The following is a 13,894-nucleotide window of genomic DNA, read 5'->3' as shown; positions in this document are numbered from 1 at the left end:
GGTAGTATGTATAACTCCATGCAACTCTCTCACTTCGTCCTAGCTTACTCTTTCCCCTCCCCATGTCCTCAAGTCCATTCTCTACATCTGCGCCTTTATTCTTGTCCTGCCCCTAGGTTCTTCATAATCATTTTTTTTTTTTAGTTTCCATATATATGTGTTAGCATATGGTATTTGTTTTTTCTCTTTCTGACTTACTTCACTCTGTATGACAGACTCTAGGTCCATCCACCTCACTGCAAATAACTCAATTTCGTTTCTTTTTATGGCTGAGTAATATTCCATTGTATATATGTGCCACATCTTCTTTATCCATTCATCCGATGATGGACATTTAGGTTGCTTCCATGTCCTGGCTATTGTAAATAGAGCTGCAATGAACATTGTGGTACATGACTCTTTTGAATTATGGTTTTCTCAGGGTATATTGCCCAGTAGTGGGATTGATGGGTCGTATGGTAGTTCTATTTTTAGTTTTTTAAGGAACCTCCATGCTGTTCTCCATAGTGGCTGTACAAATATGGAACGCTTCACAAATTTACGTGTCATCCTTGTGTAGGGACCATGCTAATCTTCTATCGTTCCAATTTTAGTATATGTGCTGCCAAAGCAAGCACTAAATAAAATCTTTAATCTCAAGTATGGATGCTGGTGTTTGAGAGTATCAGTGCTCTTAGCCACTGACAGAACATACAGAGTATAAGATTTTGAGGTTTTATGAAATGTTCTTGCATTAGCACTATTCTATAAAACTGGATTCTATGATTTAAATAAAAAGGAATGTGTGGATTTTATATTATATCCTAAAGAGGGTGCTAAGCTGTTAATACACCAGTTAGTCTTCCTTCATGAAACATTAGCCAGTATTGAATGCTCATCTGTGGCTTACTGTCTGCATCCTTTTTTTGTCAGTCAGAGATACATTTTTGGGAATGCCTTGACATGACTTTAAAGGTAACCTGCCTAGATGGTTTTTTTTTTCCAGCCAAAATAATACCTTTACTTTATTATTTTTCCTATTGAAGTGGAGTTGATTTACAATGTTGTGTCAATCTCTGCTGTACAACAAAGTGACTCAGTTATACACACATATATATATGTTCTTTTTATATTTTTTTCCATTATAGTTTATCCCAGGAGATTGGATATAGTTCCCCATGCTATCCAGTAGGACGTTGTTTATCCATTCTAGATGTGTTTAATAAGTTAGAAGGCAGTGTAGAGAGCTCAGGATTTGGAGTAGGAGCTCTGTACCCATGCTGCCATTCTTTTCCCACTCTTTACCTTACAAGTGGCTGTGAGATTTCAAGGAAATAATTTATATAAAATAGCTCCAATGACATCTGGAACAGAGGATGGCTCTGTATCCATAGATCTGATTCTATTTTTGAAAATAATGGCTGGTGTGTATGCTCTCACTCTGCTAAGTGAGATTAAAATGTTTCCCTTTTTAATTTTCTCAGAAAATGTTCCCTGATGTTTGTGTATGTGGATACCACAAATGCACATGGGTGGACACACACACGTGACTCATTTTGTTGAAATTATAAACTCTCTAGAGTTCTGTTTCCTAACCTAATCTGATTGCTGATTGGGTTGTATTGCATTGTCTCTAAAGTTCCTCCATAGCTCTTTGATCGTTATTTTATGTGTTAACTCGACTGGGCTGAGAAATGCCCAGATAGCTGGTAAAACGTTATTTCTGGGTGTATCTGTGAGGATGTTTCTGGGAAAAGATTAACATTTGAATCGTAGACAGTAAAGAGATCCATTTCACCAATGCAGGTGGGCATCATCCAATCCAATGAGGGCCTGAATAGAACAAAAATGTGGAGGAAGGGAAAATTCGCTGTCTCTGTTTGAGTTGGGACATCCAGCTTCTCTTGCCCTCAGATATCAGTGTTCCTGGTTTTGGAGCCTTTGGACTCAAACTGGGACTTACAACATTAGACCCCCTGGTTCCTATTAAGCCTTCGGGTTTGAACTAGAAGTACAACACCAGCATACCTGGGCCTCCAGTTTGCAGATAGATCATGGGACTTCTCAGCCTCTGTAAATAAGTCAATTTCTTATAATCTCTCTCTCCTCCTGTCCTCTCTCTCTCCCCAAATATATATATATATATATATATATGGCACATATCATTGGTTCTGGTTTCTCGAGAACCTTGACTTACCACAAGCTATAAAAGTCTATTATGATTCTAAAAGAAAATCTCTGTGAATGTGTTTAAAAAAAACAGAAAGTTATTTCAGGATAGGTGGTGTGAAGGAGGTAGGAGGTGGAGGGCTAAGAGTAGGTAAGTTAAATCAGCTTTACAGGAGCTGGTATAGTATCTATCTTGTTAACTTTTCATTAATAATATCTAGCACATATTATGCACTTGAAGTTTGTTGAATGCATCCATTCATGCCTAAGTGGATGAACGAATTGGTAGATGGAAAAATATGACAAAATTCAGTTTAAGGAGACACAGATCAGTTGAAACAAGATTGTGAGAGTAGTGACTGAGAACACGACCTATGATGTTATTAAGGCCTGGGTTCGAATCTTAACTTTGATAATTATCAGCTATGGGATTCTGGACAAGTAACCAACTCCTGGAGTCAAATTTCCTCCTTATAATAATTCTAGGTAGTGGGTTTTACTATCTTTTCCCATGATGAGGACAATGAGACAGGTGAAACACTCTGTACCTGTCTCAAAGTAAGTGGTGATGATGATGATGATGGTGAAGATTATGGCTTAAGAGCAATATAATATGTATGAATTTATATAGTGTCTATTCTTCAGTTATTACTTTCAGCCTATTATAGAAATTCGCCCAACAAACTTGTATTTCTCTCATGGATCACTTAAACGAAAGGCAATGTGACCATGTGACAGACTCATTTTGATCTCCAACTTGGTTATAGTAGTTTGCTTGCCAGTTTATGTAGTTTAAAGCTTACTACTTATGTAAGTACATTAGTTATCTTTTTCTGCTACTAATACCTCCAAAACGTAGTGGCTTAAGACAAAAAAACTTTATTATCTCCGGATTCTGTGTATCCTCTGGGCAATTCTTTTGGTCTGGGCTAAGTCATGCCATCTTTCTGGGCAGACAGTGATTGGGCTTGTTAGTCTAGCATGTTCTCTTTCACAGGTGAGAAGTTGGCATGATGTCACCTTGGACCACAGCATTGACTTGCCTATGTGTCTTTCATTATCCAGCAAGCTGTCTTGGGCTCATTTCCATGGTCATGGTTACAGAGTTCAAAGAGAGAGCAAATCCCAATGTAGAAGCACTTTCAAGTTCTACTTTTGCTATTTTTTCTAATGACTTCTTGGACAAAGCAAGTCACATGGCCAAGTCCAGATTTAGAGAGTAGAAAAATACATAAGCTTCACCATTAGCTTGGAGGAGTTGAAAGATCAAGGGTATTATCCATACAGGTGTTGGAGGAATTTGTAGTCATTGTAATCATTGTAGTAGTGCAATCTACCACATTCTATTGAATGTGGTACTCACTATTCACTGCTAAAACTGACTATAATCCCCTTCAAAATCGACTGTTCTATGCCTTCAGCATCCATGAATACAGTGGCTTGCTCATGGTAGTTGTTGATTACTTTTAACTGAGAAAGGAAGAATCTAAGCTTCATCTAGTCATTCTTCCTTTATAATTCAGTTTTAATTAAAATACTTAAACTTTATTAACTTTAAGGTACAAAATATGAGTCTTATTTAAGTACATAGAAAGACTGTTGCGTAGAAAAAGGCATTACTTTTATTTTAAAAGACTTGACATTTGCTCTCTAACAAGTCATTTAAACTCACTGCATCTGGTTGCAAAATAAAAATGGAAACTAATTTGATTTTTCTCACCTGTGAGACAAATGAGACAATATATGCGAGAACTGCAGCATCAGTTATAATGTGAGGCAAAATATCTTAATAATATATAACCAAACAAGCAATGTCTTTGAATTTAATTGTTTTAAGAATGAAACCTTGTTTATCTAGTTTTCTATCTCCACGTGCATTTAAAGGCTTGTAATAAAAGCCAGTTACCTTTTGATTAATTGCATTATAAATATGGAGCCAGTATGTGTCAGGCACAGTTTAGGTACATACTCAACAGTTTTAATAGCATGAATTTTCCTTGAGTCTTCTAAATTTTTGTTCTCCGGGGACTTAAAAGAAGCATCAATGTAACATTGATTCTTAACTAGGATGAATTTGCCCCCCAGGGTACATTTGACAATGACTAGAAACATTTTTGGTTATTGTAACTTGGAGAGGTTGAGCGCTGGCAACTAGTGAGTGAGGTCAGAGATGCTGAACATCCTGCAATGCACAGAGCGGTCCCTCCGACTCCCCAACGAAGAGTTACTCAGCCCAATATGTCAGTAGTGCCAAGGCTGAGGAACCCTGCTTAGCTGAGTGAAGAATTTACTGTGAGGTCATTATTTTATAGAGAAAGCAGTTGATGTTGAGCATGATGATGGCAGTGCTACAGAGGACGAGATGGAGAGGGGCTTCTTTTCTATTCCTTTTCTCCAGAAGTGGCTACCCTTCCGCAAAGGACAGGATGGTAAGGGGCAATCTCAAATCTTTTTACCCATCGAGTGAACCCCTGCCCTTCTGGTGTTTCCCAGGGCTCACTTATCATCTCAGTGGTCTCCTCCCTGTCCAGCTTTACACTAGCATTTTCTTACTGTTGTTTTCTTGAAGCATTATCTGAGTGACTGACTGGGTCTTTAAAATTGATGAGGTACCATCAGCAATTTCCATTTTTATGAAGGGAACAGAGGCGAGGGGGAGTTGAGTTCTGGAGTGTGTTTGGGAGGTGTTTGTTTTGACTGTCTGTGGCTGCATACCAGCCTGAGGGAGTCACAAATGTCACTGTTGTGCAATGGTATAATTTTCCTGCCGCTCCAAAGAGTCTTCTGTGTTAATCTCCTGGCGTGTCTGGCGACTTTCAAAATAGAAGTTAAAGGCAATTCCATGGAGCAGTGAAAAAAGATTCAAGGTCCCCATTCGTATTTGTGAGGACAGAGAAAATTGCTCTGTGCAGTTGGCCCTTTTCATTATTGGGAACATAGAGCAGCTCGGCTTTCACCAGGGCTAATTGATTTTCACAGCTGGTGCAAGAAAGTCTAAGGATGGTATGAAACTTAAAAAGTCCCTTTGTCCAGACACTGAAGCTCATGGGTTCTGCACGGACTTAAAATTTGGGCTTCAAGAAGAGATGCTGAAATCTTCCGAAATAACCTTGGGCGCCAACCGGAAAAGAGTTACTTGTTCATAGAATGCATGGTGTGAGTGGGTTATGGCCTGCCATATGGCATCCCTTCAAATTCATTATTTTTCCCTTTACATTAATTATGTTATGTGGCACAAACCTGATTTCACCCCTGGTACCAAATAATTCCCCCATTTAATATGACATGTTAGATGATGTTATGCCTGCCTTTGCCTTACTGATGACAGAAGACACTACCTACTGACTAGAGGTCAGTATCATAGGTGTCTCCATCATAGGCTTTTTGTTTTCTAACTGAATTTCTCTGCTTTATGGGCTAATTGGTTTATGTACTCCTTATTATGAAAAGATGGAAAGGCAGTGGGAATCTGAGGCAGGGCTTCTATACAGAAGCAGCAAAACAAGGATGTAGTTACTAGAACTGGGATAAAAGGGGAGGATTTGATCACACGGAATGTCAGTGTCCTAATGGCCTGAGCATCTTAGGAGAGGTAGCACAGTGCAGTGAAAAGCATGGGCATCAGGTCAGATCATTCTGGCTTCCATTCTGAATTTGGCCACTGAGAAGTCAAGGGATCTCAGATGAGTTCCGTTAGTTAGGGTTGTGAGATACAAAATGAATGTAAAAGGGCCAGGGATGTCATAGCACTCAGCATGCTCTCTTCTTCCTCTTCCAGTTGCCTCCCTGGAAGTTAGGTTCAAAGTCTGAGTCTTGCTGATCAAAGTCTGAGTCTTGCTGATCAAAGCCTACTTGATGTTGAGTCTTGAACCATGATGTAGACCTTCTTGTATTTTCGGCAACAACAGAATTGGTCTTATATTTTGGGATGCAACTGGAGAATGTCTATAAAACACAAGAAGTTGTGGAAAAATACATCACTAAATCCAGTAAAGACTGTTACCTGAAGCAGCAGTCAACAAACATTTGACCAGGGTCCACTTATACAGAGGCAGAGAACCAGTTGCCTTTCTTCAACATATTTTCACCTTCTCTTTGAAAAAAAATAACGTGATGACATGTAGTTTAAAAGGACAAAAGTAAACTATTTCTCGTGGCACATGAGCATTGCATACTATTTACTTCATAAACTAAAGAAAACGTTTAGTTATGTACTGTTATGCTAGATGACAATGTTCATAAAATTACCTACACATTAGACTTGACTCCATATTTAAGTTATTTAAAATCACATTTTTTTGGCAAGGTATCCCCAACAAAGTATAAACTCATAAGCACCCTGGGTGTTGACAGGTAGTAAATTTATATCTACTTTGATATACAAACATATATAAGGAATAAGAGTGGGGGATATTTGCAGTGCATACTGTCTTAAAGTCTAGTTATTGGAAAAACAGTGACCAAAAATAGTGATGACAAATATTTATCAGTACACAATTTAGTGTTATCTATGGACTCACAATAAGCAAAATACATAGTGATAACACTGAAGGAAGATTATTTTTAAATTAAAAGGAAAAATATCAATAATTGAACTCCACGCATTGCTAATGTGTATTGACAGGAAACATTCTTATTGAAAATTGCCAACTTTTAAAACTTTATGGATATGCTTGCATAGTAGGAACTTTATAGCATTGTGCAGCAGACAGAATTAATAGTAAAATACTAGTTGTAGTTGCTATTAAACTGCACTGATGTGCAGCTATGCCTATTTTGCAGTGAGACCCAAAATGCTTCCTTATTTGGTATCCCTGTTAAGTAACTATGATATCCTATCATTTTCCTTTAAAATACTTTAATACTTCAGATAAAATTACATATTAAAGTTGTATAACTTCGTATAGTTAATTGTCAGGTGAAAGTCTTAAAAACAGTAGAATCTGCACAGAATTGTAACAATTACATTTTTAGCTATTATGATTCAGATATTTTTGTTATACTTTTGTGCTATCCACTTTGTTTCATTCATTTACAATTAAACTCATAACTTAAGAATTATTGACATGTTGTTTATATAAATACTTTAAAAACGGAAACTGCTTAATTTAGTCAAAATGTAAATTTGACATTTCTAACTACAAACTCAGAGCATATTGTTCAGATGTTCTCAGTTCCATTTCAGTTCCATTTGGCTTTAAAAAGAAAGAGAATTCACACCTGATAAACAAGCAGTGAAATCCAGACATATTCAACTTGTATAATTAGACTCTATAATCTAAATAGGCAATGTCTAAATTGATACATTAATGTAATTTATCACTATAAGTATTTGTTGAATTGCATAGAAATCTATCCTTGAGGGGCTGCTAATTGTACCTGTTCCATTATGGAAATATATTCTGATATTTTTATTTGATTTCATAGGTTAATCTACTTTCTCCATTTTTTAAAGGATTTTATATATTTTAAGTAGGAAATATTTGAAGATAATATCATATTCTTGACTTTTTTCATTAAAGAAATGCCTAGCCCCTTGTGTTCAGAATGAATCCGTATGTTAGATATGTTTTCTGAGTCTGCGGTATATTTGTGCTCTGTGGCTCCTTATCCTTTGAGAACAGGGAACAAAATGTTTTCTGAATATGAACAGGATTGCAGCCACCCTAATGTGACTGAGACTTTATCTTGAATCTCAGCTCAAATCCTTCCCATTGGTAATGGGCACTTCTGGAGGCTTCTGTAAATGTCCTATTAATAAACCAAATGTCTCTTAAAAAATTGCAGACTTTGCTCTTTACAAGTCCCTGCATGTACTCCTTACTGAAAATCCTGGCAGTATTCATTCACAATATTTACCAACAGACATCAAAAATAAAAGAAGAAGTGAATTAAATTATCACTCTGTTCCAACTCTTACACTCTTGCCACAATTGATACAATTTACAGTGGATACTTTCTTTCGGGCTTTTCTAGATTCGGATCTAGACCGTAGACTTGAATTTGAAGAGGCTGCCACAGCAGAATCACCTTTGTTTGTTTTAACTTTATCTGTCCTCTCTTGAGTTTTTGTCTTGAAACAGCGTTGTAAGAAATAGTAACTAAACAACGGTGGGAGAGGACGCTATTTTTTCCCACTGACATTTACTTTCTGTCTTTTTAGTCATGTATTCATTTATTCAATAAACATGTGTTGAGTATCAGCTATGTTCTAGGCACTTTGGATACATGCATGAACAGTTGCCTTCATAGAACTTACTTTCTAAAGGGTCCTGACAGACAAAAGGTATCAAACATCATACATAAGTAAATTAAATAACTTGTACAGTGATCATACTGCAGGAAAAGAGAAAGTAGAGCAGAGTAAAGGACAAGAGTGTTGGACAGGTGAAGGAGGGGTAGGTTACACCATTAAATAATACACGGTCAGAGCAGGGATTAAAAAATAACTTAATGGAGATGAGGCAATTTGCTAAGCAAATAACTGGCAGACATGGGACTTAGGATAAGAGAGTAGCAAGTGCAAAATCCCGACGGTTAAATCTGCCTTTTACTTTCATTAACTTCCACTGATTTACTCCATAAGCATTCATTGCCCAACTAAGAGATTGCAACTCTGTAAAATTGACCTCAAGAAAAGGAGAAACACTGTACACATAGAGGATAAAATATTTAATTTCAGATAGAACAAAATTAAAATAACTTGGAGAAGGCACTGAGGAAATTATGTCCATAATATCACTGTTCATTGCTACATCCACCTGTTCCTAAGACAGTTCTTGGTACTTAGAAGTACTTAATAAATATTTGTGAAATTAAATATTAAATGATCTGTTATGTAAGATCCTTCATGATCCGGCCCCAACCCCAATTTTATTTTTTCTGTAAAATGCCCTAGATCCCCCCAATTTTTTTTTTTTAAATATCCTTCTTTATTTCCACTTTAGGCAGTAAATTTAAACTTCTACTTTCTTTTTCTCTTCTGTAAGATAAAGATGATGTTAATAATATTACATACCTCGAAGAGCTCTCATAAAATTGAAATAATTTACTACATCTTTGGTACTTAAAATTTTCCTGGCCCGTAAGTAATGCTACATAAGCTTTGACTCTCATTACTCTTTGTTTCCCCTTGTAGAACTTAAAGTTATGTAAGTATTTGACTGTGGTATTTCTGTCTCCTTCATAGCTTGTTGTTTACAGTTTGAGGGCAGGTTCTAGATCAGAATTTAGGTCATAACTCAACTATGTATTCAACATAGTATCTTGAAAGTACTAGTGATTCAGTACAGGAAGAAGGCTTATAGTATACATGTGTACATCCATCAGAACAACCACTGAAATATTACTTCACTCGTCTGTAAAAGTCCTGTTTATCCATTCACTCATTCAGCAAAGGTACAGGCAATGGGAGTTGTTTGCCGTATTCATTAGTAGAACTGTCTTCATTGTGTTATTCTACAGTATTGTGAGTCTATGTTTGAAACTTTAAAATGTCTTATCCCATCCTCTCGCTGTGATTCACCTGGCTAATAAATAATCAGTCCTGGTGAAGAAAGCATAAGAAGTTGTGTGGGAAAAGGGTTGAGCATTCAAAGTGTAGGGATTCAGTTGGCCACATTCCATCTTTAAGACAGAGCTCTACAGGGAAGAAGCAGAGGTACCCTCCCATTCTAGTTCTTGTAAAACTATCCCAGCTGTGGAAATCTGAGGGCAGAACAATTCTTTCACAAAAGAGAGGCCTATATTTGGAAAGAATTTCTTTCCTAACTATACGTAGCAAAACACCAACAATCATAAAACCTACTACTTAGTGAAAAACATTGGGTTTATGACTAATCAATCAGTCAACACTGATTTATTGAAAACTCACTGCATGTTCAGTCTTATAGATGCTCGATGGGAGAGAAAAACAATGTGTTTATTATTTTCCTTATTTATGGATGCCACATTTCATTTTAAAGTGTAATATGAGGCAGCCTGTGAGAGTACTAGTTTTAAATAAATGCAATGAGCATAAAAATAAGACTAAAACAGTAGGTAAGAATAATAAAATTACATGCAGTATAATTCTGGACAGATGCTAGTCATGGACTATTAATTTGATTTTCTAGCAGCCAGAACAAAGAATAAACAGCCAGAGAAAAGAAGACTTAGAAATGTCGTGGTAGCCATGCTTTTGAAGACAAAACTTAAAGAAAACCCATGAGAACAAGTGTTTTATTCAATTCTGTAGTCTCTGTACCAAACACCACATTTATTGAGCACAAGTAGGCATTCCATAAATAGAGTTAGTAGGGGGTTTATTTTTAAATTTGACATTAAATTGCATGTATTACACCTTTAAAGAAATAACCTATATAAGAAGATGAAATAGCGTGAGATCAGAACTGTCTCAAAAAATCCACTACATATTTTCAGTATTATTGCTTCCTTCAGAAAACTTAATGCACTTAAATGAGATGAGATCGACAAAATAGTATTCACTGAATTTTAGCGGCTTCGATTTCTTATTTATAATATTTTAAAGAAATATTCCACTTCAAAGCCCAGACATAGGGTCTTAACCCATCTTATGAGCAGTATTTTAAAGTAAATAACTAACTCCTTTTTATTTTCCTAATAGATAAACTCTGCTCCTCCATTTCTTCTAAGACATATCACAATTTAAAGTTTCATGAATGCTAATGAAGAGCCAAGGATAAATCTAATTAAATTTTGTGCCAGTGTAGCTTTCTAATAATTGCCTTTAATTTGAAAATTAAAAAAAAAAAATTCTCTCTTTCTCTCTTTGATGAACCAAATCACAGCACAGTAACTTATCTGCCAATACTCAATATCAGGAATAACTGAATTTTCTGGAGCTTACCATTTCACTCTCCTTTTATCCTGGAGATGACTGGATAAATATATCCTGCTGGCTTAATAATTTATATTAAAACTCAGAAAGGGATTCTGAAATGGCCAAATCACACTACCACAACAAAGGTAAGGTTACAAAAACTCAACATCCAAATCCCTTGCCAGTGGACCTCTGATAAGGGGCCTTTCATTCTAAATAGGGTTAAGTGAGCATTGCTGTGTTTTTTAAAACTTTCTCTTTCGGACGACTAGAGGAATGCCACCTGGAATACATTATAAAGGTTAACATAAAAAGCATCCAGAGACAGGGAAAGAGGCCTTCTGCCTCACCTCCTTTCCTGCTTTCCCTGACCAAACAGCTGAGAATGTTGATCTTCTGAAAAAAAAAAATCTGATCAAAACCTATTCACTAAAATTGATAAAATGCTCCATTACCTCAGGATCAAAGAGAAGTCAAGAATAAATTACACCGAAGGGGACCTGGAGAGCCCATTGAAACCCATCAACAGGCAGGCGAGTGACAGACCAGGAAGCAATTGTAGAGCCATCAGCCTAACTGCCTGTGAAATCTACCCTGGACCCATGCTCTGCCACCCGGAGAATATCATCTCTCGATGAGAGCACCTGGGACCTGTCAGTCATCCAAGCCCAGAGAATTAAGACTTACATTATAATTGTCTCCACTTCATAGCCTTAGTTGTCAATGAACTGGAAAAGTACTAGACTCAAAAACAATTTGTGTTTTAAAGGACTCCAGGAAACAAAAAATTATGTGATTTCTTATGGTTGTTAAGATAGACATGTAGAACAAGTTGTATTGAAACTTACTAACAATGATATATTTTGTTTTTAATGGTCATTCCTAAAATACTATCCAAATTATGACCCTCAATATTGCTAGGTAACTATACCGTAGGGACATTTTCTATATACACAAATGGTTTTTACCATCATTTTTCTGATTTAACAACATATTTTGCTTAAATCACAAACCAAAAATTCATTAACTTTTGAATGAATCTTAAAGAAGTTATACAATTTATTGATAAAGACACAAGTCCATTAGCAAAACAGTTCATTTTGTTTTATTAGTATTACATTTTTCCACTGTAGTTTGTCCATTTTTTTAAAATGCTGTCCATTTTAGGGTCTTTATTCTAACAGTGATGTAATGTTAAACCCTAATGACTAATCTTGAAAAGAGTACAACCTATTATTAAATTAACAGCTTCACCAAACCTTCTTTTAATAAAAATGAACGCTATCCCCCAGAATAGTTAGAGGCCTAAATGACTGAGTTTTGAATGTGATAGCACATGGCTGGTTTGCAACCATGGGTTTGAAGTTGCCCTTTATAGTTGAGTTGACTTTTGGAAACATCTGTGGATGTATTTGATTATTGATGAATCATAGCTTACAATTTCATAGCACTTTATAATTTAGAAAATGTTTTCACATATGCCGTACCATTGGATCTTCATAATAACTCTATGAGACAGATAATCATGCTGTTATTTTCTTCATATGTGGCCCTTTCTTTATATGCAAACTGTAGCTCATGGAAATCAGAGATAGTAACTGTTCCTGAACACAACCACACTCCTGGTCAGTGGTAAACCTGGAGCTTGTGTCAGGGCCTTTATGTTCTAAAGCCTCTGTTCTTTCTACTCTGTCTTGCAGACCTTACCAAGTAAAGCAGATGTACCACTGTTGTCAAAATGTAGGCAATTGTCTATTTGCCTAATGTGCTTGAATAGCTTCATCATCTAATGCCTACCTATTGCTACTATTTATTAGTTTCATATAGCTATGTAAAATATTTTAAATTGTGGTTTGGTCAATCTTAACCATGTTCAAAAGCTGCCTATATCTCAGCCTCATGAGAATTGCGCATGATATTTCAAGATCAATGAAAGTTTTATGGTACCTGTTATTGTTTTTCTCCCCATTCTCTATTTGTTCAGCAGAAAAACAAATACTATGTATGTGTCATATTTTTCCAGTAGCATGCAGTCTAATCCTGTTAATGACAAGAACTTGCTCGTTAAATCAATTTAAAGTACACTTTTGACACAGATGTAGTTTTTCTTCAAGGATTTGCCATCTTTTTTTCTTTGTGACTTAGCCAAAATTTGGTATTAGCAGTTTGCCTTTGATTCTTATCTTCCTTTCAGGAATAACCATCTCCTTATACCTATAATAACCTTGCCTTTGCCAAAATTCCAGAACGATTATGCCACTGGTGTTCAAAAAAATACCATCTATTGAATTTCTCCTGGGTTCAGCCAGCTGGGTTCAGACACAATTCCCTGACTCAAATCATACCCAAACAGATTTAACTGTACTGAGTTTCACTTCCTCACATCCTGTTGTCCCAACCCTGCTACTCAGGTTATTCTCAACCTGGAGCAACATTTCTTAAGCAGTATTTCTATAGCTGCACTTTGCATTCTCTTTCCTCTCAATTCATATTTACCATGTTTTTGTGATTTATGATATGAAAGGATTTGTTAGTTTTTTATATTACCCAGCAACTTCATATAGAAAAATTTTGGCTGCAAAATTGTATCCTTTCCTCCTAAAAATACTTTCACTTTGCAATTTTTTTGCAAATAATTTATTTTTATACTTAATCTAACTTCAGAATTTTAAATACTATACGATACAAAATGACAATAGGAGAGAGGATTTTGTTTGGCTGGACTCAAATATTGAGATTTTCCTGTTTAGAAAGAGTGTGGTCCAGTTGCTTGAATGGAAACACCATATTTGAAACTATGGATGAAGCCATTGACATTTCCCCACAGAATGGCTTTCAGTGATTGTTATGGTTCAGTCAGTGACAAAAGCCATTTTATGTATTTCAGCAGAATTATGTAGTCCC

At 36.1% G+C, this 13,894-nt stretch overlaps 1 non-coding gene across 1 annotated transcript; it reads right to left on the bottom strand.

Moving 5' to 3' along the window:
• Positions 1-514: 514 nt before the first annotated feature.
• LOC118891385 lies at positions 515-617 on the bottom strand. Its single transcript, XR_005018969.1, has one exon. It is a non-coding gene; the product is annotated as a U6 spliceosomal RNA (small nuclear RNA).
• Between the last annotated feature and the right edge of the window lie 13,277 nt (positions 618-13,894).

This window comes from Balaenoptera musculus, chromosome 2 (assembly GCF_009873245.2).
Source record: "Balaenoptera musculus isolate JJ_BM4_2016_0621 chromosome 2, mBalMus1.pri.v3, whole genome shotgun sequence".
In the NCBI taxonomy this organism is placed as follows: domain Eukaryota; kingdom Metazoa; phylum Chordata; class Mammalia; order Artiodactyla; family Balaenopteridae; genus Balaenoptera; species Balaenoptera musculus.
This window is presented reverse-complemented; position numbering and strand designations above follow the sequence as displayed.